Below are 27,425 nucleotides of genomic sequence, written 5' to 3' on the forward strand. Positions count from 1 at the left end.
CCACTGTTGAATCCATTTTACTACTTCAATATTAATACCTAACGATTGAACCTTCCTAACTAACCTTCTGTGCTGAACCTTGTCAAAGGCCTTACTGAAGTCCATAAAGACAATATCCGCTGCTTTACCCTCGTCAACTTTCCTCGTAAACTCTTCAAAAAATTCAATAAAATTTGTCAAACATGACCTTCCATGCACAAATCCATGCTGACTATTCCTAATCAGAACCTATCTATCCAGATAATTATATATACCATCTCTAAGAATACTTTCCATTAATTTACCCACCACTGACATCAAACTGACAGGCCTATAATTGCTAGGTTTACTCTTAGAACCCTTTTTAAACAATGGAACCACATGAGCAATACGCCAATCCTCCAGCACCATCCCCATTTCTAATGACATTTAAAATATTTCTGTCAGAGTCCCTGCTATTTCTACACCAACTTCTCTCAAGGTCCTAGGGAATATCCTATCAGGACTCGGAGATTTACCCACTTTTATATTTCTTAAAAGTGCCAGTACTTCCTCCCCTTTAATTGTCATAGTTTCCATAACTTCCCTACTTGTTTCCCTTACCTTGCACAATCCAATATCCTTCTCTTCAGTGAATACTGAAGAAATGAAATTGTTCAAAATCTCCCCGATCTCAACAGCTTTCACATAGCTGTCCACTCTGATTCTCTAAGGGACCAATTTTATCTCTCACTATCCTTTTGCTATTAATGTAACTGTAGAAACTCTTCAGATTTATTTTCACCTTACTTGCCAAAGCAAACTCGTATCTTCTTTTAGCTTTCTAATTTCTTTCTTAAGATTCTTCTTACATTCTTTATATTCCTCGAGCACCTCATTTACTCCATGCTTCCTATATTTATTATAGATCTCCCTCTTTTTCCGAACCAAGTTTCCAATATCCCTTGAAAACCATGGCGCTCTCAAACTTTTAACCTTTCCTTTCAACCTAACAGGAACATAAGGATTCTGTACCCCCAAAATTTCACCTTTAATTGACCTCCATTTCTCTATTACATCCTTCCCATAAAACAAATTGTCCCAATCCACTCCTTCTAAATCCTTTCACATCTCCTCAAAGTTAGCCTTTCTCCAATCAAAAATATCAACCCTGGGTCCAGTCCTATCCTTCTCCATAATTATATTGAAACCAATGGTATTGTGATCACTGGACCCGAAGTGCTCCCCAACACATATGTCCGTCACCTGACCTATCTCATTCTCTAACAGGAGATCCAACACTGCCCCTTCTCTAGTTGATATCTCTATGTATTGCTGCAAAAAACTATCCTGCACACATTTTACAAACTCCAAACCATCCAGCCTTTTTACAGAATGGGCTTCTCAGTCTATGTGTGGAACATTAAAATCTCCAACAATCACAACCTTGTGCTTTCTACAGATATCTGCTATCTCCTTACCTATGCATCATAAGTGTATACAGTGAGCCATGTCTCTGTGAAACACAGAATGCAGCAATTTCTCATTTCCCTCCAATATAGCAATCTTGCCCTTAATGTCCTCAATCTTGTTCTCCAGTTACTGTGCATTTGCTATCAAGATAATTGGTGAAGGGGGTCTCAATCCTCTGCGTTTCAGCCTGACGTAAAGTCCACCCCTCCTCCCTCATTTCCGGCCCTGGCAATGCAGCTTTGTCTGCTTAAACGTGCCATATCTGCAAGCTTGAGAGTTAAGTCCACTGAGTCCTTCAGAACATCATGAAATTGCTAGTTCCAGCCTGGGCCTGGTATTTCCCTGGCTCCACCACAGAACACAAAGCATTCTACATATGTGCAGCAGCCATAGTTGATGTTCTCCTGGGTTCAAAGCCAGCTACTGAACTGTCTTCTATGTGATAGTTGGCATTTGGCCAGAACTTCCAAATGGTTATGAATACCTGTCAGCTCCTGACTCTACCCCTCACCCAGGATGACACCCACCACCTCCACACCCAGCTTTACCTAAGCTGTTGGAGTGGGTACCCAGCAGTTTCCATCACCTGACAGACGCTGTGTTATTCCAACAACCATGCTTACCTCTCGAGGGAGCATTCTGAAGTGTTCGTTAAAGGAGTAGAGGCTTCTCCTGCTCTCGTTGATTTGCTGCTTGCCACTTCTTCCAACCTCACTTTTTGTGACCTGGGAAGATGTGAAGAGTTTAGAACTGACAACATTAATGGAAGGATTTTTCTGCCTTCAACATAAAGCCGTTATGTTAAATGTAGAGACTTCCCACTTGTGTGAGTGCTATGACCAAAGAAAGCATGGCTGGAGTTGCTTGGCACTTTAGGGTGTTGATTAGGTGTGTCAGAAATCAAAACTGTGAAAATTAGTGAAAAGAAAAATGCAATATTTACAAAATGGTATCTACAAGAAAACAGAATAACATCTTCATGCTTATTTTGGTGCAGTGTGAACACCTGGCAGCCCTGATCTCTCTCTCTCTTACTGAGGGCAATGAGTTCCTTTTATTAGGCAACAGGTCATACAATCTTTAATTACCAACAGAGTTAACTGAAGATTAGACATGAACTAGAATCTGATGCACCCCACAAAATAAACAGAAGTATCCATCTTAAATACAGTATACAAACAATATACACACATTTACACATCCCCTTTACTAAAGAAATGAAGTATTCTGGTGTGAATGGTGGGAAAGACACCACGAAACCACGCTGAGCACATCAACTCGGTTTAGGACCCAGCGGACGCCGTGTGACTGCCAGGACATGACAGTGTGAAACAGCAGATCGCCCAACACCATCGACACTTACAGTAAAGTACAAAATAAAGAATAACATCTAATGAAACTTTAGTGTCTGATTCTGAATGTATGTAGCAATGCGGAGGGAAAGTTAAAGTCCTGTCCCGAGCCTTTGTGGCTCATCAGGCTGGTGCTTATGCCGGTTTCTGTGGTGTGAAGCGACTGAGAGTACGAGACTCCCCCACCCCACCCCTGGATAGGACACCAGTCTTTCGCGAGGTTAACACCCAGCATTTTGCTGGTATCTATTTTCAGCTGGGTGGACTGGAGCAAGGTGTGGTTAAGTGCCTTGCTCAAGGACACAACATGCTGCCTCAGCTAGGGCTCGAACTCACGACCTTCAGATCGCTAGTCCAACGCCTTAACCACTTGGCCACGCGCCACAATACGGAGGGAAAACAGTGGGTTAATTACCAGGGAAGACATTGAAGAGTGTACACTCTCCCAGCAACAACAGAATGACAAGTCAATGTTTGTGTGTGAGTGAATGCTTGTGTGTAAGGAGAGTGTTTACCAGATGGTCTCCATCACAGTGAGGTACCTGGTTTATATTCAGAAAATGACAGATTATTGGATGTTAATGAAACCAAGGACGTGGGTCATTCAGGGATGTGTTAAAAATGAAATCCACCATTATCTTATTGAATGATGGAACAGTCACGAGTGGCAGTGTCTGTTCCTTATCTTCTTACATTTCTATTTATTCTTCAGCTAATGACATAAGTGGTAATCAAATAGCTACTTATATACGTCATCTGCTTCATAGGGATCTGCAGGTCACAAAAACAATTAATTAATTTGATTGCAAATTGCTTTGGAATGCCTGAAATATGTGAACAGTGCCCTGCATTGATATGAGCCACTTCCAAGTCCCCACATTGAAGCAGGTATGTGGCACACAGTGGGTAGTGTGACACTATTACAGCAGGAGGGGGGTTGGAGTTCAAAGTTCAATCCCGGCAGTCTCTGTGGGAATTTGTACATTTTCCCCATGGAATGCGTGGGTTTCCTCTGGGTGCTCTGGTTTCCTCCCACGGTCCAAAGGGGTACCGGTTAGCACAGCAGGTTCATTGGTCATTGAGCATTGTCCCGTGATTAGGTTAGAGTTAAACTGGGGGTTACTGGACAGCAAGGCTCCAAGGGCTGGAAAGGCCCAATCTGCACTGTATCATGAAATAACTAAGGAAATTTGTGTCCAAGTCTAGCCTTTGTCCTTCGCAATCTTTGTTGGTAGCTCTTGGATTCAAACCCCACCTGCAAAACTTTGGACAACAAGTCAGTGCAGAATGGAGAGATGGGTGCTGCTCAACCCTGGTGGAGAAGCTAAACCCAAGCCCTGTCTGCACTCTCAGGCGGGGCACCTCCCAACACTGTGCATCTTCCCACACCCACACTTGTTCGAAGTTTTCTCTCACACTTGCATTTGCATGCGTTGTAGCAGTGTGGGATAAGCTTGGAGAGAAAGGAATGAGGAGTAGGCTGAAATTCAACCCTTGGAGTTGTGTTTGTTCAATCTGCATTCAGTAGTACAATAGCTACCACTGCATGCACTTCACCTGCGGTAAGATCCAGTCTATGGTCCACTGGGTTCAGCTGGCAGGTTACTTGTTACGTCCGCACCCTTGTGCTGGCCTGACCCTGTGCCAGTCCTGGTGGGACTGTGGAGCAAGAACCTCGCGGCCTCTCTCAGGATGTCAGCAATCCACCTCCCTCGACTCGGTCTGCAGGCAGCCTCCCGACCTGAGCCCCTCGCCAGCAGATACTCACGGTGGAGGGGAACCAGGATTAGAGCTAGTCGAGGACAGTGGATGTCTAGACGGGGTGGGGGGAGGGGACATCTCTCCAGCAGCCAGGGTAGAATCACAGAGAGCCAGTGGTGGAACTGTTAGGCAAACAAGGAAGGCGAGCAATATGGGGAAGCACAACAGTTATAAGTAACTTTGGAAAGAATTATTTTCATTTCCATGTACAATAAAACTCCTTGCTCCATACATTCCCAATGCATTGAGCATGCTAATTCATGGGGGATGGACTAATACACCCCCCTTTGCTGTCTCTCGAAGTAACATAACCATTCAACCAACCTTGCTACCCAGGAAAGCACAAAAAAAATCACAGAGAAGACATTCTGAGATGGGGGAAATCCAGAACAACGCACCCAAAATGCTGGAGGAACTCAGCAGGTCAGGCAGCATCTGTGGAAAAGAATAAATGGTTGATGCTTTGGGCCGAGGCCCTTCTTCAGGACTGGAAAGGAAGGGGGAAGAGGAGAGGCCAGACTAAAAAGGTGGTGGGTGGTGAAGGAGGATAGTCAGAAGGTGATAGGCAAAGCCAGGGGAGTAAGAAAGACAAAGGGCTGGAGAAGAAGGAATCTGATAGGAGAGGAGAGTGGACCATGGGAGAAAAGGAAGGAGGAGAGGATCGGGGGAGGTGCTAGGCAGGTGAGAGGCCAGAGTGGGAAATAGAAAATGAAGAGAGGGGGAGGGAATTTTGTTTTTACTGAAAGGAGAAATAGACATTCATTGCATCAGGTTGGAAGCTACCCAGATGGGATACAAGGCAGTGGTGGAGTGTAGCTCACCTCCTGACTCCGTAGAGCCTCTCCTCTATCTGTAAGGCACAAGTCTGAAATGCGAAGGAATGAGGGGTCCGCGGTGGTGCTACGACTCTCTTGTTGGTGACGATGCATAGGATCCACTGTTCCTCAGTACCAAACAGGTGTGACACCTTCTAGGAAAGAGCAGCCCAAGCTCTGGGATCTTTTCCACACTTTCACCAACGGAGCACCATGGCTAGAGGATATATCACCTCCAAGATGAAACGCAACATTGTACACCAAGGCTTCAAATATCACCACCTACAACCCTCTGGAGGAACCCAGTGGGTCCAGCAATATCAAAGGCAGCAGATTGCTTCCAATTCCAGCTTTTGCGCTCTCTTGTGCCTTCAATGGCACATCCCTTGTATGTATTAAAAAGGAATTTATGCAGATTATAGTAAGGGCTTCGGGAATATAATATCCCAGTGTTATTGGCGTATTCCTTTGATGGAGATGAACATTTAAAGGAAGCCAGAACTGCATAGAAAGGAAAGGCCGGGGTCAGGCATTTACACAGAGGTGTAATAAATCTCAAAGGAGAGGCAGTTACAGAGCATGGATGCTATATAGAGACTTGGAAGGAGAAGAAAAGAGATAGAAAGTTCACATGTTCGCAACACCACGAGTGACCAGCCTCTGCATGTCACCCACACTCTGCACTTCAACTCTGCGCAGGCTTTCCTTGCTGCCCTACCTGTTCACAATGGTGCCTTCACCTTCTCTCTCACTGCTTTCAGAAAGTGGAGCAGGCGAGGGCAGACCGGGGGCCTTGTGCAGAATGTGGTTTTCGGGAAGGTCTTCCTGAAGATCCTGCGGTTTACTGCAATGCAAGCACAAAGGACCATTACCACAGCAAGAGCCATTTCTTCTACAAGGTCAACAATACATTGCTGTTTCCCTTCCTATCCTTGCCATGCAGATCAACGAGGTCCCCTTAGGGATCTTTGCTCAGAACTCGTTGGATTTGGGACAGTGTAGATACTGTGAAATAATCACTACCTCCTGACATGTTCCTCTCTGCCTGTGTTCCGTTCCATTAATTTTATGCCTGAAAGCAAATGGGACAGTCAAGGGTTTATATGTGGAGTGTTGATGAAGCTGTAGTGATAGCAAACATGGATCTCCCTCAAGCCTGCGCATTGACCCAATGTGCTTTCATTCTACGTGATGAAGGTGCAAATACGATGGATCAGGAGAGAGGTATTTGCCTACTAGGCACATCAAGAACAAGTCTGGAGAACCCGTTATCATCCCAGACAGAATCAATTAAATCTGAACAGACCAGAAATCTCCTTTATACCTACTCCCCAGCACCTTAAACCTGTGCCCTCTCATGCTAGCTATTTCAACCCTGGGAAAAAGCCTCTGACTATCCACACGATTAATGCCTCTCATCACCTTATACACTTCTATCAGGTCACCTCTCATTCTCTGTCGCTCCAAGGAGAAAGGGCCGAGTTCACTCAACCTATTCTCATAAGGCATGTTCCCCAATCCAGGCAACATCCTTGTAAATCTCCTCTGCACCCTTTCTATAGTTTCCACATCCTTCCTGTAGTGAGGTGGCCAGAACTGAGCACAGTACTCCAAGTGGGGTCTGACCAGGGTCTTATATAGCTGCAACATTACCTCTCGACTCCTAAACTCAATCCCAGAGTTGATGAAGGCCAATGCATCGTATGCCTTCTTAACCACAGAGTCAACCTGCGTAGCAGCTTTGAGCATCCTGTGGACTCGGACCCCAAGGTCCCTCTGATCCTCCACACTACCAAGAGTCTTAACATCAATACTATATTCTGCCATTGTATTTGACCTACCAAAATGAACCACCTCACAGTTATCTGGGTTGAACTCCATCTGCCACTTCTCAGCCCAGTTTTGCATCCTATCAATATCCCACTGTAACCTCTGACAGCCCTCCACACTATCCACAACACACCCAACTTTTGTGTCATCAGTAAATTTACTAACCCATTCCTCTATTTCCTCATCCAGGTCATTTATAAAAATCATGAAGAATAGGGGTCCCAGAACAGATCCCTGAGGCACACAACTGGTCACCAGCCTCCATGCAGAATATGACCCATCTACAGCACTCTTAGCTTTCTGTGGGCAAGCCAGTTCTGGATCCACAAAGCAATGTCCCCTTGGATCCCATGCCTCCTTACTTTCTCAATAAGCCTTGCATAGGGTACCTTATCAAATGCCTGGCAGAAATCCATATACACCACATCTACAGCTCTACCTTCATCAATGTGTTTAGTCACATCCTCAAAAAATTCAATCAGGCTCTTAAGGCACAACCTGCCTTTGACAAAGCCATGCTGACTATTCCTAATCATATTATGCCTCTCCAAATGTTCATAAATCTTGCCTCTCAGGCTCTTTTCCATCAACTTACCAACCACTTTTAAAACAGGAACCAGATTCAATGGACAAGTGGGCAGCGGAATGGCAGATTGAACTTGTGCAAATTGGTTCGTTTTGGTAAGTTCATCCAGGGTAAAACAGGCACAGACTGACAGGACCCTGGGAAACTGATCCAGGGTAAAACAGGCACATTGACTGTGACACTCCTTTCAGATCAGCTGGTTCCACACTGTGACACCCCTTTCAGATCAGCTGGTTCCACACTGTGACACCCCTTTCAGATCAGCTGGTTCCACACTGTGACACCCCTTTCAGATCAGCTGGTTCCACACTGTGACACCCCTTTCAGATCAGCTGGTTCCACACTGTGACACCCCTTTCAGATCAGCTGGTTCCACACTGTGACACTCCTTTCAGATCAGCTGGTTCCACACTGTGACACTCCTTTCAGATCAGCTGGTTCCACACAGGGTGGCCTGCAAGCACTGAGCTGAACTGAAGCTGGACTCTTTTGACTTTATATTCTGTTTCCCACTATTTTTTTGCCATTTGTGCGATTTGTTTTTGCTTTGCGCATGTGGCGGGGTGATGTTTTCCTTTGAACGGGTTCCACGGTTTTGTCACTGTCTGTGGGAAGACAAGTCTCAGGATGTGTACTGCATACATACTTTGATAGTAAGTGTGCTTTGAAACTTAAAAGATCAAAGGTAGGAGGTGTATGATAATACCAAGTTCCTCTCCAAGTCAAGAGCCAACCAAACCTCAAGTGAAGCATGAAAGGGCAATAGGTGACAGTCTTGTTAACATTTGCCAAGTAGAATTACAATGAGCTATTCCAGTTAAATGCAAGTTCTACCTGTCAGATTTCTGCCCGTTCTCCCCAGAGTGTCGCGACGAGCTGAAGTCTGCTCTCTGCTCTTCTCCATCTGCTACTTTGGAGTCTGGACAATGGAAAATCTGTTGGAACAGAAACAAAAAGAGGAGAATAATATTCAAGAGGAAGACAGAAAGCAGCACAGAGCAGATCCGAGGTTAGTAAAGCCTGAAGTGAACATCAAAGCATTTATCGTAAAGCAGTTGGTATTTGCAGGAGATGGGAGAGCTGACAACATAAAGAGCAACATGAGAGTATAGTCTAGTAGTTATTCACCCTACGGTGGCAGGGTGCTGGGTGGCGGGGTGCAGATACGTCTCTACCAAAGGAGGTGTAAGGAGCTCCTTCCCCCGTTAGCCTGTAGGTCACCCTTAGGCAAGGTATAGCATCATCTTAGCCCCCGATCAGCTATGAGATCAGGTGGTGGATGGTCGTATGAACAGCCGGTGCAGATCACAAGTCCTGGTTATGTGACCACTGACACCAGGCAGACAATCTCTGAAGAGTATTGATAACGGCTGGGGTCATCCATCTTGTAAAGACACTGCCTACAAGACAGGCAATAGCAAACTACTTGTGTAGAAGAATTTGCCAAGGACAATCATGGTTAAAGACCATGATCGCCTATGCACATAACAGTGGCAGGGTGGCCAGGACTGTGTTCTCGGTATTCCAGTTTACACAGCGCTCAAAAGAACAGGACAAAAGGGAAAGGAGGTGGGGTAGGCTTGTTAACCAAGGAAGATACTAGAGCAGTGATAAGTCATAATATGGAGACTGCAGGTTATAATAGAAAATTAGTTTGAGTTTAAATCACGAAAGGCAAGGGAATGAAGACACAGGTAGGAGTAATCATCAGCCCTCACAGAGTGACCTTTTGATAAAGTGGAGCATAAATAGGGAAATATTCATGATAAGGTTGAAGAGATCTGCAATTGTCAGAAGAGATTTTTAATCCACATATTGATTGCATGAACCAACCTGGCGAGGGTATTGAAGTAAAAGGATTTGTGAAATGCATCAGGGATTACTTCTTAGAGGAGTATGCTATGGGTCCTACCTGGGAACAGGCTATTTAAGGTCTGGTCATGAGTAATGAGGAAGATTAATAAGAGATCTTGTGGCTTTAAATCCCCAGGAGGTAGTAAGCACAATATGGTAGAATTCCAGATGCAGTCTGAGGGTGAATACTACAGGACCAAAGCCCTGTAGATTTTATGGTCTGGTTAGCAGAAGATTGAAAAATATATTTTTTGAGACAACAGATGGGCTAATTTCAGATAACAGGGATGAACTTATAAAAATCCAAATCATAAGGGATGAAGTGTTAGAGAAACTCATGGAGATGAATTATCAGAACCTGATGACCTGCAGCCAAAAGTTTGAAAGGAAGTGGAGCCATTAAGTTTTTCAGATCTTGCTAAATTCAATAAGAGTACCAGAAGACTGAGAAACTGTCAATGTAACTTCAAAGAGGAAGACAGAAGGCAGGGAACAACAGTCTGGATAGTTTCACATCCATTGTTGACAAGATGCTGGAGTCAGCAATCAACGAGGAAATAACTAATCATTTAGGGAAGCTGAGTGTAATCAAACCGGCTCACTGGGGTAAAGGGTAAATCATGTTCAACAAATTCCCTCAAATTCTTTGAAAACACGACAAGGAGAATTGTTAGAGGGGGACCTGTAGATGTAGTGTATTTAGATTTCCTAAAGGCATTTGATAAGATGCAGGTGAATAGATTAACAGCCCATTGGAGAAAGTGTATTGGTTTGGACTGAAATCTGGCTGAACGTAGAAAAACCAATAGTTAGAATTAATGAAACTTTTTCGGGCTGGTGGGATGTCAGTGATGAAATACCCCAAGAATTTATTCCTGGCCCTTAACTATTTACTGTTTATATTAATGGCCCAGAGAATGGCACGCCCTGTTGAACGGTCTTGGCCCAAAACGTTGACTACTTATTTTCCACCTTGGGGATGCCCAACCTGTTGAGTTCCTTCAGAGTCTTGTGTATTTGATCATTCAGTCCCAGGTTTTCCAAGTCCAAAGGCTCAGTTCCTTTCGCTCTTTAGTTCTCAATAGCTCATTCATCTCTCTCAAGTTCTGTTGGCCTAAACATGTGGAAATGATTGCTTCTAATCAATGTTCTTTCTAAAGTGTGTGTGTGTCTGTCTGTGTGGATATGTGCGTGAGTGTGTGTGTCTGTGCCTATGTGTGTAAGTGTGTGTGTGAGTGTGAGTGTGTGTGTGTGTGAGTGAGGGAGTCTGAATGTGTATATGTGTGTGTCTGTATGTGTATGTGTGTGAGTGAGTGTGTGTGTTTGTGTATGTGTGTGTGTGTCTGTATGTGTATGTGTGTGAGTGAGTGAGTGTGTTTGTGTATGTGTGTGTGTGAGTGAGTGAGTGTGTGTGAGTGTGAGTGTGTGTGTGTGTGTTCTCTATATAAAATTTAGTGTACACTTGTCTCTGGGCAAAAAATTGTACAACACAAGACTTTTGTGCACATTGGTCATTACAAATTAGAGGGAACATTGATTCTAATGCTAAACCCTGAACAAATCTTAACTCTGAGTTATAGAATCTATTGGTCCTGTGTTCTATATTAATCGATTGGTCCTGTGATCTATATTAATCGATTAGAGGTTGTATTTTTATATATGACTTAAAGGGACAGACGTTGAGATGTCACAAACATGGGGACACGGCTGATAAGCAAAGGACTGGTCATTTGAAATCAAGGTGCACAGAAATGACTTCTCTGAGATGGTAGAGGATCTCTGGAGTTCACTCCTCTAGAAGATACCAGAGGTCAAATCATTAGGTATAATTAAAGTGAAGCTAGATAAATATTTGAAAGGTTGATGAATAGAGAGTGGTGGAACACTAGCATTGAAAAGGAATAGTAATTAGCACAAACATGAGGATATCTGCAGATGCTGGAAATTCAAACAACACACACAAAATGCTGGTGGAACACAGCAGGCCAGGCAGCATTTATAGGGAGAAACACTGTTGACGTTTCGGGCTGAGACCCTTCATCAGGACTAACTGAAAGGGAAGATAGTAAGAGATTTGAAAGTGGGAGGGGAGGGGGAAATGCAAAATGATAGGAGAAGACCGGAGGGGGTGGGATGAAGCTAAGAGCTGGAAAGGTGATTGGCGAAAGGGATACAGAGTTGGAGAAGGGAAAGGATCATGGGACGGGAGGCCTCGGGAGAAAGAAAGGGGAGGGGAGCACCAGAGGGAGATGCAGAACAGGCAGAGTGATGGGCAGAGAGAAAGAGAGAAAAACAAACAACTAAATATGTCGGGATGGGGATGTGTTCCACCAGCATTTTGTGTGTGTTGTTAATAATTAGCACAGATCAGTTATGATCATATTGAGTGGTGTGGCAGGCTCTGGGTTTCTGGTGACCCACTCTTGCCCCCATTTTCTCATTTTCTTCATTTCCTGGGGCTCAGCCCTTATATTCATTCACCTGCTGAGGTTGGGACAAGGCTCTGCACAATTTTAATTCAGTACATGCTGCCATTGAAGTGCACCCTTTCCCCCAAAGTGCCAGATACATCCTATCCTGCACTTCTGCAGCCAGCCTCAGAGTAGCACCATCCCTTTGCACCCACGCAATATTTTCCTTTTCCCTCATCTACTGCTTGAGCAGTCACCGACTGCCTCAGAGTTGAACTGTAAGCAAGCCACGTCGGACGCTGATATTCCACAGCAAGGAAACATTAAGCATACCACCGATGGCTGTAATTAAATCTTGTACCAGGAGACAAAAGCCATGCCTTCTGAGTCCAAAGCTAAAACAAATGTTTTTGCTAATGTAAACCATGAAGGTAATCCAAAACAGTATTATTAAACAGGTTTAAAGGAATGGGAAAGAAACAGCACACTTACCATGAGTTGCTTTGGGATTACAGCAATGCTCACTCTTCTGCGGGCTGTACTCTAGGAGAGAAGGGAATCAGTGTGACTGACAGCTTTAGAGCTAAAGCAGTGAGCTACGTCAAATGCAAGAAAATCTATCACTATTTCTGTGCCCTTTGCTAAATAAACCCAGGTAATATTATTAGAGGAGATGCCTCAATCTTTAACTCCATTACCTACAGAGCTGCTTCATAAAACAAATACCCATGCAAAGTTGAAACAAAATTGACCTCCCCAATACTTTCCAACTATATAATACTGAACACCACCCCCCCCCCCCCATTAACGCCCAACTCATCCTGTGTTATCTAAACTAAATTACAAACTGCTTGCACAGGACCTTTAGCCAAAGCATGGTGAATCTGTAGAATCTGTTGCCACAGGCGGCTGTGGAGGCAAGACATTGGGTATATTTAAGAGAGATTCTTGATTAGACAGGGAATGAAGGGATAGGAGGAGAAGGGAGGAGATTGGGGCTGAGAGGGAAATGGATCAGCCATGATGAAATGATGGAGCGGAGTCGATGGGCCAAATGGCCTAATTCTGCCGCCATATCTTATGGTCTTTTGGTCATAAGGACCTCAATAGCCTCAAGGAGCTATATCCACAGAACAAATTCTCACTGGCACATATTTACTTCCATCCATTATTTCGTATTTCCTTATGAAAAGGGGGTGCAGACTCATCACGCTGGCTATGCTGGTGCTCAGAATTTCCATTCTCCCTGTAACTGTTTTTCCCCACATGCTTACCAATTCCATCTGGCTCTCCCACCACCCAACTGCAAATCTTGGGCCATTTAATGTGGCCAATCAGCCCCACCAACCCACGCATCTTTGTGATGTGGGAGGAGACCAGAGCACCCAAAGGAAACCCAAATGGTCGCAAGGACAGCCTGCAAACTCCACACAGACAGCACTGAAGGTCAGATTGAACTCTAATGACTGGGACAATGAGGCATCAGCTTTAACCATTGTACCACTCTGCCAGTATGTTGGTTCCTACTGGAGTGTCCAAGTCAAAGCAATTCAAGAGGAAGCAGTATTTCAGCTGATGATGTGGCAGACCTCAGCGACAGACTAACATGATCTCATTGAAACCTACCGAATGCTGAAAGGCCTTGATAGAGTGGACATGGAGAAGATGTTTCCTTTGGTGGGGGAGTTTAAGACCGGAGGACACAACCTCAGAGTAGAGGGGCATCTATTTAGAATGGAGATGAGGAGAAATTTCTTTAGCCAGAAGGTGTTGAATCTGTGGAATTGGTTTTCACAGATAGCTGTGGAGGCCAAGTCATTGGGTGTACTTAAGGCAGAAACTGAAAGGTTCTTGATTAGTCAAGGCATCAAGGGATAAGAGGAGAAGGCAGGAGATTAGGGCTGAGAGGGAAAATGGATCAGCCATGGGCCAAATAGTCCAACTCTGCTCCTATACCTTAAGGTCTCACAGTCTAACTCCAACCTATAATTGTGCAGACTGACCCCAGTGCCTGCGCTAATCAAGGGACAAAGCTTTACATGCAAGTCACGAACAACTTTGTGTCACATAGTCTGTCGATTTTTCAAATCTAATTCTAATCAATTAGATCTGAAACAACTTGCATAAATTAATTCTAAGTATTTATTTGCACTCCCACATTATTTTTCACAGTATTATCTCCTGAATGTTCACTGAGTTTTACCGTGCTCTTGCTGGCTCCAGGGGTTTGTGTAGACACATGGTGGGACAAGGGGAAGTGCCTGGGGGAAGGTGTATGTCTATGACTGCTGGCAGGAACGATCAGGTAGAGGGCAGACTTGATGGACGAGCAAGTGTTTTCTTAATTGTTCCCCTGTCCTCTGTTTGGCAACCCCTTTATAAAACTGGGTTGGAACTTGCTGTGGAGTGTGGGACAACAGTGAGTAATCACAGTGGCGTTTGTTGGTGCTTGGGCAGGAGATTCCTTGCTGAGGGGGTTTCAGTAGGAGGAATGGATAAAAGATGGTGTGCCTAACTCCAGCAGGTCAGGCATGGCATCTAGGAGAGAGACGAGGGCGAATGGCGCTGCAACAACCTCTCACTCAACGCCAGTGAAACCCAGGAGCTGGTTATAGACTACAGGAGCCAGTCTCATCGGGGGATCAGAGGTGGAGAGGGTCAGTATCATTCATCTCCTTGTCGTTATCATTTTAGACGACTTGTTCTGGGTCCAGCAGGTAAGTGACATTACATTCCAGTAAGGGCATGGAAGCACTTCAACTTTCTTAGAAGTTTGTACAGATTTGGCATGTCGTCTAGAACCATGGCAAACTTCTATAGATGCACAGTGGAAAGTATCTTGTCTGGTCGCATCACACCCTGGTATAGAAACGTCAATGCCCTTGGTCGGAAAAGCCCATGCAAGGTAATGAATGCAGCCCAGTCCATCACAGGAAAAGCCCTCCCCATCATCGAGCACATCTGCTAGGAGCGCTGCCACAGGAAAGCAGTGCCCAACATCCAGGCCATCTTCTCTTCTCACTGTTGCCATCAGGAAGGAGGTACAGGAGATCCCACACCACCAGGTTCAGGAAAAGTTATTAGCCCTCAACCATCAGGCTCCTGAACCATTGTGGATAATTTCACTCACCTCAACACTGAACTGATTCCACAACCTTTGGACTCACCTTCCAAGGACTGGGCAGTTCATGCTCTCAATATTATTTGATGTTTCTTTGTATTTCCACCATCTGTCCTTTGCATGTTGGTGGCTTGTTCATCTTTGTGTGTAGTTTTTCATTAATTCTATTGTATTTCTTTCTATCTACTGTGAATGCCTGCAGGAAATTGAATCTCTGAGTTGTATATGGTGACACATGTCCTTTGATTATAATTGAAGTTGGTTCTCTTTCACTCAGTTAATGAATCCACTGTTCTGCCTTTAGACCAAGTCTGGATTTCAGTTGCTATTTATAAAGGAACTGATGCAGGACTGGAAAACATTGTATATCTTCTCATGCAAAGCAGAGCCAGGAAACTTTCCTCACCAGGGATTCAGTTACATCCAAATCCATGTTTCAGTAGGGAACTCATCACTCAGCGGTAGAGCAAGACAACAGAGCCTGTGGACTGTGTGATGTTCACATCAGGCATGGAACCCTCCTCTGAACCATTCGACTGAAGCTATCAGCTCGATGCACTAGAAAGGCGGGGCGAGGAATTTCCTTTGTTACTAAAATCACACAGCAGGATATTAAGTCAAGGAGTTTCACGGAAATAATGGGGGTACAAAGAGACAGACTTCTCCTTTATCTGCACCTGTTTCTTGGACTTCATTACAAGAGTTGTGATTAGTTCACCCAAGTTTACCAGGTTGAAGTCTTGATGGGAAGATCCCTCTGATGCTAGCTTACCTGATGTATCGCTCTCATCATTTGGTGCTTATTTCGGAAGTCAGCATCATCTGCAAGAAAAGTGAACACAGCCTAGTGATGCATCATCAATAACTCTCGGAGACGGGAGGCGAACGATAGGCTTTTATTGGCAGCAAAATGGAGCACAGCATCTCAGAGACTGAGGGGGGAGCAGTGCCTCCAATCGCCTTTATACCGGGGTCTGTGGGAGGAGCCACAGGAGCAGTCAGCGGGGGGCGTGTCCAGACAGGTATATGTAGTTCACCACACCTAGTCCGTCATGAAGACACGAGACTTCCACTGACACCTTTCACACTTCCCACTGCCTCGGGAAATGATGCACCACCTCCCCACCCCACATTCTCTCTCCTCCCCCTCCCGTTGGGCAAAAAATACAAAACTGGGAGAGCACATACTACAGGGTTGAAGGACAGCTTCCATCTGTTACCGGACTCTGGACTGGACCTTTCACACATTAACAGATGAGCTCTTGATCACCTGATCGTGGCCCTGGCTCTCTATTTGTCCGCCACTCTGTCCTTTCTCTGTAGCTGTAACAGAACACTTTCACTGATTTTCCATTGAGCCCCATTGAGCCACTCTGCCCAGCAGTTCCCCGATCGAATTCCAGCCTCGTCACAGGACAATTTACGACCACCAATTAACCTAGCAACCGGTACATCTTTAGGACTGTGGGAGGAAGCCAGAGCACCCGGAGGAAACCCACGCTGTCACGGGGAGAACGTACAAACTCCTTACAGGCAGCAGCAGGAATTGAACCCGGGCCGCCTGTACCATAAAGCGATGTGCACTATGCTCCCATGCATTCCCACTTCCCAGTATGCTAATGTTTTTTTTCCTTTTGTACTGCACTGCAGTGATCTGTCTGGGTGGCATGCAGTACAAAGTTTTTCACTGAATCTCAGTACGTGTTACAAAAATAACCTTTGGTGGAAAATGAGGAGAGTGAAGCAGGTTGGTGGGAGTGGGCTGAGTGGCGGAAGGTGGACCGGGTTGAAGTTGTGCCCTTGTTGAGACCGCAGTAGGGTTGTGACCCCTGCTGGACCTGGGTAACGGTGGGTGTCCCAGGGTTGTGGACCACATCTCCTCGCTCGCTTTTCCCTGCGACAGGCGCCAGAGGACTAGTCAGCCAGAAGTAAAGGGACAGAGAGATGCAGGTGACAGATTTGTAGGTGTCATTAATTACCTCATTTGTCCCTCCATGATTTTTGGGAGGAAGTACTGTAGAAGAGGCATCCAGTCCGGTAACTGTCGGGGACACTCCTTAATTACTTCACTTCAGAGAATCTTTGGAATTTCTGGAATATTGACGCTCTTCCTCCCATTGGTGAGAAGTGGTCCTTACCTCTCATTTCTCCAAACTGCCTGTTCCTGGCATTCTGCTGGATGGTACGCCTCATCTCCTGCAGCTCTGCATGTTCCTTGGCATGTAAACACTTCAGGTTCTCCACGTGTCGGATCATCACCTGCATTCCCTGGCTCACTCGGGCCTCCTGCAGGACACAGCACAGATTAGGGGCTGAATTCCACAACCTGGAGCTTCCGCTGCGGAGTCAGCCTACAGCGAGCACTTTGACGATTGTCAACACGAGGTGTATTTATGGTCCATATTTCTACCAGGTAGAGTAATTTCCCTAGAAGTAGTATAAGCTGGGTGGAGGGTGGGGGAGATACGTCTCTACCACGGGGGTATAAGGTGCTCCTTCCCTCCACCAGCCACGGGTCAGCATTGGGCAAGCGTGGCACCTGCTTAGCCCCCTGATCAGGGTCACGTGAAGCCATGGGATCAGGTGGTGGATGGTTGTATGAGAAGCTGGTACAGATCACAAGTCCTGGTTATTCGACCACTGATGCCAGGAAGACTATCTTTGAAAAGTATTGGATCACCCATAGTAGCTGGGGTCACCCATCTTGTAAAGACACTGCCCAAAGAAGGCAATGGCAAACAACTTGTGTAGGAAAATTTGCCAAAAAGCATCATGGTCATGAAAGACCATGATCGTCTACACCATACAACATGGCACATAACGAATGAATGAATCCATTATCCATTTATAAGGTACATGTTCCAACTATCTGTGTCCACTGTGCAACCATATCACTGAAAGCTCACACCCAAGGTATTCATATTGGGCTCAACTCTTTCTGAGCTCAACTTGTATGCAAGGACTTAAAAGTTTATTCCAGCCCTTAAGGAATTTACTTGTGTTTCCAAGTAAATTATGAAAAATAGCACCAGGATCTCTGGATCTAACAGGGATACACATCCATTCTGTGTTTCCAGGGAATATCAGGGATATGATCCTGGGATTGTGTTCCCACAGTGTGTTAGTGATACCACTTAAGTTTTGGACTCCTGGGACTGTCAATTTACAACTCTAGTTGTGTGCCCTTGGGACTATTAGGTACCCCACTCTAGATCTGGGTTGTTGGAACTATTAATTATAATGATCTAACTTTGGTTCCCTGGAACAATCAGTGATACTGTTATAGTTGTGGGACAATTAGCCATACGCTCTGTTTTGGATGCCTGGGACTATCAGTGATACCACCATGCATGGGTCCCTAAAACAGATGACAGAACAAACCTTGTAATTATAGAGCCTGCACGGGATCTGTGATATGTGATTGACACAGTAACGGTGCAGTTGTGTGACTTGGATAATATCAGTCATTCACCTCAGGTGTACAGACAGATTGTTGATGCCCAGGGACAGTTTAGAGAAGCAATGAGGTCATTAAACTGGAACTGACCTGGTGCAATGCACCCAGTAGCTCGGCGTGGCTGCTCACCCGGGTGATGGAGGCTTCCAGGACCTGAAGGTACTTCTCCAGCTCTTTCAGAAACGTTTGCCGTCGTCCATCCATGCAAACTGCTCCTAGTTTCTGCACAAAATCAATCACAGCCTTCAGCTTCGTATTGTCTTTATCTGGATTGGCACAGTTGCACTTTACCTACAATGTTAAATTCAGCCCCCAAATCCAGTGTCTTCATCCTCCCATCTACCCCAGATCCATTGCTCTACTCTTTCCCTAGCATCTGCCCCTCTACCCGAAGCTAAAGATTCATTTCCTCGGTGTCTATTGCCCCCTCTATCCCAGCTTTGGAGTTATTTTTCCAAATGGCTAGAGTCTCCTCTACCTCCAGCTCCAGATTAATTTTCTCAGCAACCAATTTTTTTTCTCAACCCCCCCCCCCAACCAAGATTAATTTCTCCAATGATTACCACATTCCCCCTACACCAGTGGATCCCAACGTGGGGCGTACACCCCACAGGGGGGTAATTTGATTTTTAAGGGGGGCAATTTGAGAATGAGTTAGTAACAGTGAATTTTTTCTAGTAGGTCTGTGTGAGTATGAGTGTGTGTGCGAGTTAATACATATGTGTATATACAGTATGCATACATAAAAATACTCGTGTGTATGTACATGTGTAATTGCGTATGTACTGTATATATAGTGTATCACCATCATTACAACCATCAAATGGCTTTCATAATTAAATTAATGAATTGACTGATGTAGGAAGGAACGAATGAACAAGTCCAAATGCGTAAGAAACTCGTACGAGGTCGCGCCAATGCTGCTTTTTGCAGTAGCTTTCAGTTCTTGGTGGTGAGAAGGTGTGTACATTGCGTCATCTCTTTTAAACAGTGTATCTGTCTTTGTATGTTGTAGAAACGAATCAGCATTGTTTTATTTATTTATTATTATTATTTTAATATCAATTAATGTTCTGTTTTTTTACAATTTCTTAGTAATTTCTTCCTCAGAACTTTAACAATCCTTTGGTTCTTTTATTTTTCTCTTTCATGAATGCCATGTTCTTTGGAAGCTTGTTTAAACCAAGTTAATGGTCTTTTAGGCTTCCTCCAGGTGAATAGGAGTTCACTTTTTGAATCATAAGAATTATATATCACCACAGGGGAAATCAGGATTTTAGAGGTGATTAGGTGGGGCATGGCCAAAAAAAGGTTGGGAACCACTGCTCTACACCATCTCCAGATTCCTCATCCCATTGACTACAATGTTCTCTCTTCCTCCAGCTGAAGGTTCCTTTCTCCTCAGCCTGCAGTGTTCCCTCTACCCTAAGTTCCTGGCTCCTTTCCTCAGAATCTGTACTAGGACCACCTTCCCCCAGCTCTTGACTTCTCCCTCCCCTAACCTGCACCTTCTGCTTGTAGCTCCCGGTACCTGCAATGTTTCCTTGCATTCCTCGAGCTCCTTGTGGATGTTCTCTTCAGCCACATCTCGGGCATGTTCCTCCACCTGGAGCCTTTGTTTCAATGTGAACATGTCGGATTTGAAAGCCAAAGACAGATGTATGAACGCCGACTTGGGGGAAGAAACAGAGAATTCTCCGCTGAAGGAATCGAGAAACTGGGTTGGAGACCTCTCCCCTGCTGGCCTGTTGGAATGCTCATTGCTACAGAGCTGATGTGGTAGGGCTAGGAGAGTGAGTGCCTCCCAGCTCCAGTGAGCTGAGCTAAATGCCGACCTCCTGCACACTCATCACAATATGTGAGGGCTTCCTTCAGTTTCCTTGCACGTCTCAAACGCATTTTAATTCCACTTCCCATTCCCATTCTGATATGTCCATCCATGGACTCCTTCACTGTGTGATGAGGCCACACTCAGGTTGGAGGAACAACACCTTCTATTCTGTCTGGGTAGCCTCCAACCTAATGGCATGAACATTGATTTCTCAAACTTCCAGTAATGCCCTCCCCCCTTCACCATTCCCTCTCTCACCTTATCTCCTTGCACACTCATCGCCTCCCTCTGCTGCTCCTCCCACTCTTCTTTCTTCCCTGGTCTTCTGTCCTCTCCTGTAAGACTTCCCCTTCTCCAGCCCTGTATCTCTTTCACCAATCAACTTCCCAACTCTTTACCTCATCCCTCCCCCTCCCAGTTTCACCTGTCACCTTGTGTTTCTCCCTCCCCTCCTCCCACCTTTTAAATCTCCTCCTCGTCTTTCTTTTCCAGTCCTGCTGAAGGGTCTCGGCTCCAAATGTCGACTGTACTGTTTCCATAGATGCTGCCTGGCCTGCTGAGTTCCTCCAGCATTTTGTGTGTGTTGCTTGGATTTCCAGCAGCTGCGGATTTTCTTTTACCACATGAGGGTTGGTAGGTTCGGTTAATTAGCCCTCTGCAAATTGCCCCTGGGGTGCAGGTAGGTGGGAAGAGTTGACGGGAGTGTGGGGAAATTGAAGAAAATTACGGAGAAATGGGATTGCTGTGTGAGGCAGCATGGACTCAAAGGGCTCCTTATAAATGTGATTAAATTATCCTCCTCAATTATATTTTGATATAAAAAAGGCCCTTACCTCTACTTCTTTGTCAGTGCAGAATTCCCTGCAAAATAAGGAAATGCAGAGTTTATCTTGTATGTTCCTATGGCGTTTGGGCCATGGGAAAGAGCACCGCTAATCACAGCTGATCTACAATGGATTTCCACTAGATTACAAGAGCATTATCATAGGCTTAGACAGAGCAGCAAATTAGCACACAGGCCTCTCCACCGGCACGCAGGTACCGGACCAAACAGTGGTTTTCACTGCTGGCTGATTCTGCGCTTGTGTAACATCACTGACCATGATTTCCCTTGCTTTACGGCAATAACTATACATGTGAGGAGACTGAAATTGTCCTGGAGTCACAAATACAAGTTATACCATCTTTTTATAACAAAGTTTGGGCTAAATTCAAGAGTACCCAAAATTAGGAGAGAAATAATGCCGTTGACTTCAAGCCAGCTTTGTTCTGCCTGCCCAGTTCAGTGTCTGGCTAGTGGTAAAGACTTTACTGAGTGAGTTAGAGAAGGAGACCTTGTCTCTGTTTGTTGGAATATCTCTTGTCTGTAGTGGAGTCAGCCAGGGAGAGAAGAGAATCTTGTACTGCTCTGTAAGAGTCCCGGTGAGGGAGAAGGCTACAACACACAAATGATCATTGACTTTGCATCAAGGAAGTCATCAGTGATTTGAATGTTGGGTGGAATATTAAGCATTGGAATTGGTGCAAAACACATTGGATTAGTCACCATTTAACACACAATTTTTCATCCCATTTGTACAGGAATTTAGTGATCTAAATGGTGGAGCAGAATTGATGGGCCAGACTGCTCAATTCTGCTCCCATGTCTTATGTAGACCAAGTATAACATGTAATGTTGCTGGTTGTATCACAGAAAGGAGAAATGTCAAACTGCTAGAGACAAGAAGCAATGTGCTGTACATGGTAAAATAACATTACACACTGGAGCAATAAGCGGATGAGAGAAAGATTTTTCAGCATCATTACTATATAAAGTAATACTAGGAGTGCAGCAAACAGTGTATGTCAGGATACAGCCAGGATACAATATTGTGAATACCACATTCAGCGTGTCCGGGAATTTCATGCTATCAAGTATTTGAGAGTGCATTAAGTGTACAGTAGCATAGTGGTTAGCACAACACCTTACAGTACCAGTGACCCTGGTTCAATCCCGCCACTGCCTGTTAGGAGTTTGTACGTTCTCCCGGTGACCATGCGGGTTTCCTCCGGGAGCTCCAGAGGTTTCCTCACACAGTCCAAAGACATACTGGTTAATAGATTAATTGGTCATTGTAAATTGTCCTGTGGTTAGGCTAGAATCAAACCGGGGGAGTGCTCGATTCCGTTCTGTATCCCAATAGATAAATAAATTAGAGATCAGTACAATAATTTATCAGACCATGACACCTGATTTCACTGCCTACCTCTTGAAAAGGCCCAACCTTTTCAAAATCGACACCTCATCCACGGAGTTGTTGAGTGGTTCCTCAGGAGCACTGTCTATGTGAGTGAGATCACAGAGTGGTGTTAGAGACAAAGTGTCCGTCCTCCATATCATTACATGTTAAATAATGCTGAGATGTATAACTATGAATACTGTACGGTACTTGGGGGTGGGAATCTTGTGAGTTTTAGTAAGTGAATCTAATATCAGGTTGAGTTGAAATCAATTGAATTCCAATGTAACAAGTACTTTTCCTTCAACTTTTTTGGACCTTTTTTTCTGTTGTACCAAGCAAATCATTTTAAATAAAGCTAATGACCTAATAAGCTAATCATTTAATAACCCAATACATCTTCATTAAAATAAATCTAAATAACATTCAATAATATTCATGTTAATGAACTACTTTTCAATAAATCTATTGTAAGAATTCAATAACTCTTTCTCCTGCCGTGCTTAACTTCAGAGTCACTGTACCTGAATGAACCAAGGGAGATCTCTTTGCTTCTGCTCCCTCCCACAGACAGAAGCTACTGCTTAACGTTATCACAAAGAACAATCTGCTGGAGGAGCTCAGCTGTTCGAGCTGCATCTGTAGGAGGAAGGGGAATGTCAACATTTCAGGTGAAAAGCCCTGCATCAGGACTGCATCACTCCCGACGCTGGGTTTTGGCCTGAACAGGGCAACAATTCCTTTCCTGCCAGAAATGCTACTCAACCTGCTGAGATCTCCCAGCAAACCGTCTTTCACTCCACATTTTAGCATCTACATCTCTTGTGCCTCAGTTTCCTGCTTTTTATTTAGGTTGATTGTCTGACTGGATTCCTGCTTTTGGGTTAGTCCACACTGAGTAGGTGCCGGGATGTAGATACATCTCTACCAAAGGAGGTGTGGGGGACTCCTTCCCTCCACTAGCCTGCAGGTCACCCCTGGGCAAGGTGGAGCACCAGCTTAGCTCCTGATCAGGGTCACGTGAAGCCACGGGATCAGGTGGTGGATGGTCGTATGAGCAGATGGTGCAGATCACAAGTTCTGATTATGCGACCATTGACGCCAGGCAGACAATCTCTGAAGAGTATTGATAATGGCTGTGGTCACCCATCTTGTAAAGACACTGCCCAGAAGGAGGCAATGGCAAACCACTTGTGTAGGGAAACTTGCCAAGAACAATCTTAGATGACCATGATCACCCTCGTCATACGACACGGAACATAATGATGATAATAGCACTGAATAACTTAGTGAGTGCAACATCTAGCGTAATGCATAAAAAGCCACCAATAATGCCTCTGTACAGGATGAATTATAGATGGCCTGAATAACTTTTCCCCATGAAAGCATGTCATTGAATTAAGGGACCAAAATGCATCATCTTGAATTAGGGAATCTAATGGAAGGTTAAGCGCCAAATAGGAACAGTGTCCCAGAATAGTGAGAAAGGTGTGGGGATTAACAAAAGGCTTAATTAGCATTCAACATAACAACTGAAGCAAATAAAGGCAAAGCCCCACAATTTTTGCAACAGTCTTCAATTCTACGATGGTTCTGCTCTCAGATTGTTAGCTGATCAGGTTCTCCCAGCATCTGAGATGTCAAGGGCATCAACAAGTCCCAGGATTTGCTGATCCCAGTGAGGAGGTCCCAGGACTCTCCCAGGATGTCCCTGTGAGTACCTCGGCTGGTCACAGAACAGTCCCGGCACTGTGCTGTGCAGACTGAAGGCCATGGACTCTAACTAACAAGTATGAAGGCTCTCACGTTAGGTTCCCAAGCATCCAATATGACAACAGTGGTGGACACACATGCACTGAAGGGGGCTTCCTGTAGTTGGATGGCCTGGATTGAGGTGCCCTGTTAGAGTGTGCATGTACATGCCCTGATACAGGTGACCATGAGTCTAAGGTATCGTTTCCTAACATTCGGTATTAAGCAAAGGCTCCATGGAGGTCACTTGTATAATCACCTGACTGTTATAGACAATAGACAATAGGTGCAGAAGTAGACCATTCGGCCCTTCGAGCCTGCACTGCCATTCTGAGATCATGGCTGATCATCTACTATCAATACCCGGTTCCTGCCTTGTCCCCATATCCCTTGATTCCCCTATCCATAAGATACCTATCTAGCTCCTTCTTGAAAGCATCCAGAGAATTGGCCTCCACTACCTTCCGAGGCAGTGCATTCCAGACCCCCACAACTCTCTGGGAGAAGAAGTTTTTCCTTAACTCTGTCCTAAATGACCTACCCCTTATTCTCAAACCATGCCCTCTGGTACTGGACTCTCCCAGCATCTGGAACATATTTCCTGCCTCTATCTTGTCCAATCCCTTAATAATCTTATATGTTGCAATCAGATCCCCTCTCAATCTCCTTAATTCCAGCGTGTACAAGCCCAGTCTCTCTAACCTCTCTGCGTAAGACAGTCCTGACATCCCAGGAATTAACCTTGTGAATTTACACTGCACTTCCTCTACAGCCAGGATGTCCTTCCTTAACCCTGGAGACCAAAACTGTACACAATACTCCAGGTGTGGTCTCACCAGGGCCCTGTAAAAATGCAAGAGGATTTCCTTGCTCTTGTACTCAATACCCTTTGTAATAAAGGCCAACATTCCATTAGCCTTCTTCACTGCCTGCTGCACTTGCTCATTCACCTTCAGTGACTGATGAACAAGGACTCCTAGATCTCTTTGTATTTCTCCCTTACCTAACTCTACACCGCTCAGATAATAATCTGCCTTCCTGTTCTTACTCCCAAAGTGGATAAGCTCACACTTATTCACATTAAATGTCATCTGCCAAGTATCTGCCCACTCACCCAGCCTATCCAAGTCACCCTGAATTCTCCAAACATCCTCATCACATGTCACACTGCCACCCAGCTTAGTATCATCAGCAAACTTGCTGATGTTATTCTCAATGCCTTCATCTAAATCGTTGACGTAAACCGTAAACAGCTGTGGTCCCAATACCGAGCCCTGTGGCACCCCACTAGTCACCACCTGCCATTCCAAGAAATACCCATTCACCGCTACCCTTTGCTTTCTATCTGCCAACCAGTTTTCTATCCATGTCAATGTCTTCCCCCCAATGCCATGAGCTTTGATTTTACCCACCAATCTCCTATGTGGGACCTTATCAAATGCCTTCTGAAAATCGAGGTACACTACATCCACTGGATCTCCCTTGTCTAACTTCCTGTTTACATCCTCGAAAAACTCCAATAGATTAGTCAAGCATGATTTGCCCTTGGTAAATCCATGCTGGCTCGGCCCAATCCTATCACTGCTATCTAGATATGCCACTATTTCATCTTTAATAATGGACTCGAGCATCTTCCCCACCACTGATGTCAGGCTGACAGGTCGATAGTTCTCTGTTTTCTCCCTCCCTCCTTTCTTAAGAAGTGGGATAACATTAGCCATTCTCCAATCCTCAGGAACTGATCCTGAATCTAAGGAACATTGGAAAATGATTACCAATGCAGCTGCAATTTTCAGGGCCACCTCCTTTAGTACCCTAGGATGCAGACCATCTGGACCAGGGGATTTGTCAGTCTTCAGTCCCATCAGTCTACTCATCACCGTTTCCTTCCTAATGTCAATCTGTTTCATTTCCTCTGTTACCCTATGTCCTTGGCCCATCCATACATCTGGGAGATTACTTGCGTCTTCCTTAGTGAAGACAGATCTAAAGTACTCATTAAATTCTTCTGCCATTTCTCTGTTTACCATAACAATTTCACCCAATTCATTCTTCAAGGGCCCAACATTGTTCTTAACTATCTTCTTTCTCTCACATACATAAAAAGGCTTTTGCTATCCTCCTTTATATTCCTGGCTAGCTTGTGTTCATACCTCATTTTTTCTCCCCGTATTGCCTTTTTAGTTAAGTTCTGTTGTTCCTTAAAAATTTTCCAATCATCTGTCCTCCCACTCACCTTAGCTCTGCCATACTTCCTTTTTTTTAATGCTATGCAATCTCTGACTTCCTTTGTCAACCACTGTGGCCCCTTTCCCCCTTTTGAATCCTTCCTTCTCTGGGGGATGAACTGATTTTGCACCTTGTGCACTATTCCCAAGAATACCTGCCATTGCTGTTCCACTGTCTTTTCTGCTAGGCTATCCATCCAGTCAACTTTGGCCAGCTCCTCCCTCATGGCTCCATAGTTTCCCCTGTTCAACTGCAACACTGACACCTCCGAGCTGCCCTTATCCTTCTCAAATTGCAGATAAAAACTTATCATATTATGATCACTACCTCCTATGGCTCCCTTACTTCAAGATCGCTTGTCAAATCCTGTTCATTACATAACACTAAATCCAGAATAGCCTTGTCCCTGGTCGGCTCTCGTACAAGCTGTTCTAAGAATGCATCCTGTAGACACTCTACAAACTCCCTATCCTGGGGTCCAGCACCAACCTGATTCTCCCAGTTCACCTGCATGTTGAAATCCCCCATAACTACTACGACATTACCTTTGCCACATGCCAATGTTAACTCCCTATTCAACTTGCACCCAATATCCATGCTACTGTTTGGTGGCCTGTAGACAACACCCATTAGGGTCCTTTTGCCCTTACTGTTCCTCAGTTCTATCCACACAGACTCCACTTCTCCTGATCCTATGTCCCCCCTTGCAAAGGACTGAATCTCATTCCTCACCAACAGGGCCACCCCACCCCCTCTGCCAACATTTCTGTCCCTAC

This window comes from Hypanus sabinus, chromosome 6 (genome assembly GCF_030144855.1).
Source record: "Hypanus sabinus isolate sHypSab1 chromosome 6, sHypSab1.hap1, whole genome shotgun sequence".
Lineage (NCBI taxonomy): Eukaryota > Metazoa > Chordata > Chondrichthyes > Myliobatiformes > Dasyatidae > Hypanus > Hypanus sabinus.